Here is a 5568-nt window from a genome sequence, read left to right as displayed (position 1 = left end):
AAAGCGCAAGGTGCCGCAAGTGTTAGATGAATGCCATTTAAAATACTGCCTGCAACGTGCAAAAATTTTTACGTGCGGTACATTAAGAAAGCAAATGCACTTGCATCCAACTCCAAATAACCTCCTAGAAGCCTAATTTTGTACATATTATGTGGCCCGAACATGCACATAGAAATTATGCTGCAAAAATTTGCAGTCTTATGTGTGTATATTGAGTTGCGCATATTTCAAGATACGTCCTACTCCAAATACAGCAGTATTTCTATGTCAGGTGTATTAATACATGTACTTACACCCAATTATAGTGAAAAGATGTGCCTTAACAGTGTTAGTAGCAAATGCAAAAATTGCATTATCCTAATCGCAAACAATACAATATAATTAAGTGTCATAACAAAGAGTGAACAGTGTCTTGACTGTGTTATTAAATTATGCGATAATTGCCTTTTCCATATAAATTTTATTAAATACAAACAATGTCAGTCATTTACCACTTGGGAATCCAATGGGAAACTTCGGTAGTGCACGTGGAAATGACAAATAAGAAATCCAAATGGATGGCCATAACTTAACATAATATAACCATAATGCTAATAAATAATTAGTATTACCCGGAGGGGTTGATATGCAAACAGCCAATTAGAAGCATCTAGATAGTGCTGCAGGTATCATCATCACATAAGAAGTATATCAGTGGATTCTTCCTTTTCTCATTGCATCACATCTCCATGTGGGGGGTGGGGGGATACACTTATGTTTACACACCCTTACTGTGCTCAACTTACCCTGGCCTGTCCACCTCCCACCTCTCCAGATATATGTGGCTGCAACTTTAAAATATGTACAAATAGATATAGGTATAGATAGGTATATTTACACCACAGAAGTGAGTGTACATCCAACGTTAAATAAAGCCCTAACTGTGTAGGAGAGGTAACCACAAATTCCAGCAATACAAGATACTATGACACATATGTGGCAATGGAACAGATCTCTTTAGTTGTGGCTTAGTTAGACGGGGTCCTCTTGGAAGCATTAGACAACCAAAAGCATTAACCATCTTTGATCTCTGTTTGTGCAATTCTATTGTATAATATCTAACTGTAATTTAATTTATATTATGAATAGACTATATATTTATATCTTGTTACCTAATTATAGACCTGACAGGAATTCTGCATTTAGATGCAGAACTCTGTATCTATTTCACTTCACAGCATGTTAAGCACAGCTGATACAAGTTCACTGAGAGGCAATTAGTCGATTGCATATATCACAGAGGCGGGGAATTGAACTCCCAAGCAGTATTTAAACTTGCTCTGCCTGTCATTTCCTGCCAGAGTATCAGTTTTGCTGTTCTGAGCTTCTAAGTGCGTTATCCTAATTGATACTTCACTCCTAAATATTTGATTCAGCTTGTTCCTGTTTTTGTGAGACTTATTCGCTGCCAACCGATCCTGTTTTGTGTTACCTACATCCTGCTGACATCGACTAGTCTGATCACTCTGCCTTCTTTATTACTTACTCCGTCACCACACTAATAGCAAGTTTGGTGTACTGCAACCTGGTTACTACATGCAGCAAAATCCACCCCACCTTGTAGAGGATGGTGAAGACCGGAAGTAACAGAGACTCCCCACCAGCACTCTCTGGCTGTGTCAATACTACTTGGTGTTGTGTCCACAGCCCCGGTCTTAATAGGACTTAAATAATATTACTAATACAGTATTCACACACGTCTGTACCCTAGTTCCTTTTTTTTTAGTTTAATTACATATTCATACAACTAAGACTAGATTATTGTATGCCTCTATCAATTAATTTATTTTATTTATTTAATACATTTAGTACTATTATTATTTAGCAATAACTGTACCTTTTGATGCCTTCAACTTCTCAAGACATATTCTTACCTCAAAACTTAAACACTAGGAAATGGTATTTTAGTTCCGTGGGTTTGGTCACAGCAACACGCTGGGTATGGATGGGCAGATTGGGAGAGTGGTTTGAGCATCATTTCGTGAGGGTCACCATATACCCCCAATCAACACGTCAGATAGCTATTGAGCAATCAGTGCTCCTCTCATTTTATGAATCACTGATGCTATGTCAATTTTAATGTATCTCATAAACTGTTATATTGTTAAAGGCAGCATTTGGTTTATTTTTCTTTCTTTTTGCAGCTGATTAAATGACCTTCACTGGCTCTTAAATAACCGCATTCTACAGCCAATATTATAAATATTACTTGTACACAAATATTGCACAAACATTAACAGTAAAATATAAAAAAAAAATACAACCTATTAGACTTACTCACCTTTTTCCTAACTCAATACAGAAACAATAATAAATTGCTATGGTAAAGCAGAGACATTTTCTGGGGAGCATAGTTCAGATAGCTGTATATATTTCCATAGGCCTTAATGCTCTGTCTCCCGCTGAATCACAGCCCTCTAGAGAATTTTTCTTTCCAAGAAAGCTTCCACAGACTATTCAATATAAAAGAAAATGAACATGTTCGGTTGCATAAATCTCCTGCATGTATCCTCATGTTTATAGTTCAAGGAAAAGCACATTGTGAAGATGCCATCATCACCACTCAGGGTGATCACAGAGGAATTTCTTTTGAAATTCATCAAGATTAGTCACAAATATTCCATGTTCCATACTGGCAGTCACATAGTGGAAACCCTTCACATATTAAAGCAATTAAAGGGAAACATTGGTGCTCTTAATGTCTGCAGTGAGGAAGTTTTTTTATTTTGCTACCATTCTATTATTATTATTATTACTATTATTATTATCCTTTATTTGTTAGGCGCCACAAGGTTCCCGCAGCGCAGTACGCAGTACAAACAGTAGACTATACAGGGTGAAACAGTACAAAACAATAAACAAAAATACCAATACTTCAGAAACTCAAGGCTGGCTATTGCAATAAACACGGAGCAGAAGAACAGGTAGGGAGACAGGAGGGAAGGGGGCCCTGCTCATGTGAGCTTACATCCTAAGGGAGGGAAAACAGAACAGGCACAAGGGGAGCCAGATGAGGCAAGGGGGAGAGAGGGAGAGCGAGTGGAGGAGATGAAGGGGCTATGTGGATGGTTGGTAGGCTTTAAGGAAGAGGTGGGTTTTCAGTGCACGTTTGAAGGAACACAGAGTAGGAGAGAGACGGATGGGATGAGGGAGGTCATTCCAGTGAATGGGGGTTGCAAGGGAAAAGTCTTGGATTCTGGATTGGGAAGAGGTGATAAGAGTGGAGGAGAGGCGGCGATCATTGGCTGAGCGCAGGGAGCAGGCAGGAGTGTGAATGGAGAAGAGGTTAGAGATATAGGGGGCAGTAGAGTGGGAGAGAGCCTTGTAAGTGGTGGTGAGGAGTTTGAAAAGGATTCTGTAGGGGAAGGGAAGCCAGTGTAAGGCGAGGCAGAGAGGGGAGGCAGAGGAGGTGCGGCGTGAGAGGAAGATGAGTCTTGCGGCCATGTTGAGTATAGAGTGGAGGGGGGAGAGATGGGAGTGGGGGAGGTTGGTGGGGAGGAGGTTGCAGTAATCCAGGCGGGAGATGATGAGTGCGTGGATGATAGTCTTGGTGGCATCCTGAGAGAGAAAGGGACGGATGTGGGCGATGTTGGAAGCGACAGGCTTGGGCAAGGGAATGAATATGGGGGGCAAAAGAGAGAGAGGAGTCGAGGGTGACACCCAGGCAGCGGAGTTGGGTGACAGAGGAGATTGTGGTGTTGTTGACGACAATAGAGAGGTCATGGTGGGATGGGAGTCTGGACAGAGGAAAGACAATGAGTTCCATTTTAGAGATATTGATTTTGAGAAAGCGCTCGGACATCCAGGAGGAGATGGCAGAGAGGCAGTCTGATACCCGAGAGAGGAGGGTGGAAGAAAGATCAGGAGAAGAGATGTAGAGTTGAATGTCGTCAGCATACATGTGATACTGAAGACCGAAGGAGGAGATGAGAGCACCAAGGGAGGAAGTATATAGCGAAAAGAGTAGAGGGCCGAGAACAGAGCCCTGCGGGACACCTACAGGGAGAGGGTAGGGGGAGGAGGAAGAACCAGACGTGGATACAGAGAAGGAGCGGTTAGCGAGGTATGAGGTGAACCAGGCGTGGACAGATCCAGAGAGGCCGAGAGAGAGAAGAGTTTGCAGTAGGAGGGGGTGGTTCACAGTGTCAAAGGCTGCGGAGAGGTCAAGGAAGATAAGTAGGGAAAAGTGACCCTTGGATTTGGCAGATAGGAGGTCATTAGTAACTTTGGCCAGGGCAGTTTCAGTGGAGTGGAGAGGACGGTAGCCGGATTGGAGAGGGTCAAGGAGGGAAAAGTCCGAGAAGTATCTGGCGAGGCGGCTGCAGGCAATCCGCTCACGTAATTTGGAGGCATAGGGGAGAAGTGAGATAGGGCGATAATTAGCAAAAGAGGTGGGGTCAAGATTGGGTTTTTTAAGGATAGGAGAGGTAAGAGCGTGTTTAAAAGAGGAGGGGACTACACCAGAGGAGAGTGATAAGTTGAAGAGGTGTGCAAGGTAAGAGCAGGCAGTGGAAGAGAGAGCGAAGGAGGTGGGATGGGATCGAGAGGACAGATAGAGGGAGGAGAGGAAAGAATAAGGGAGCGAACTTCTTCACCTGTTGTAGGGCAAAAGGAGCACCAGAGTTGGTTATTGGAGGGAGGTGAGGCGATGAGGGTGGCGGGAGAAGGCGAGGAGGAGATGTTCAGTCTGATAGCCTCAATTTTGGAAGAGAAAAAGGCTAAGGGGCCTATTTATCAAGAGAGCTCTAATCGTGGCAATAAGGCTGATTTTTGTTGTTGTTGGTGCTTATGATTGCATAAAAAAATATGTATCAAAGCAATTCAAATAAAAAAATATTGCAGAGGGAACTAGTTGATACTCAACTGCCTTGAGATAATGGCCCTAAGAGATAAGGGTTAACAACCAGATTTACTGGGTCAGCCTATGCTCCGGCCTGCCAGTGGAACTAAAAGCCCCATAGATGAAGCCTTTGCCGGTAAACCTCACCTCCAGCAGGGGCTATTATCAGTGGCAGTAACCCTTTGATGTTTAGAAGAACATGAAGAAAAAAAAACCTATTGCAAATTGGGGTTTTTTCGCCCTGCTGCAATAGAAATAAATAAAACAGAGAGGAGAGGCAGGCCTAAGTGTTGTGGAATAGATTTGTTCCCCATCTTTATAAAGGTAAATGCTATATAACAGACCCTCTAAAAGGCCACTTCCACCTGGTACAATGTGCTAGTCTCCCAAACGTCCCACTTTATTTTACTGCTGAAGTTACCTGTGCTGAATCAACTAACTGATGGTAAAAAAAAGAAAAAACACCATTCTCATCAATTAATCTGAAATACTAAATTGATAGAGAGTCATTAGGATCCAGTCCAGCCAGGGTGAACGTGGTAACTTGCATTGTCTTGGGGTGAATCATGGAAACTGAACTGTGATTGTATATTTCTAAATATTGTTCTGACTGAGGCAAAAGAAAGTGCTATTTCCTTCATATTCGCTAACTGTACTAAATTATTAGATAATAAAACATTGCGCATGAG

Source organism: Mixophyes fleayi, chromosome 7 (genome assembly GCF_038048845.1).
Source record: "Mixophyes fleayi isolate aMixFle1 chromosome 7, aMixFle1.hap1, whole genome shotgun sequence".
In the NCBI taxonomy this organism is placed as follows: domain Eukaryota; kingdom Metazoa; phylum Chordata; class Amphibia; order Anura; family Limnodynastidae; genus Mixophyes; species Mixophyes fleayi.
This window is presented reverse-complemented; position numbering follows the sequence as displayed.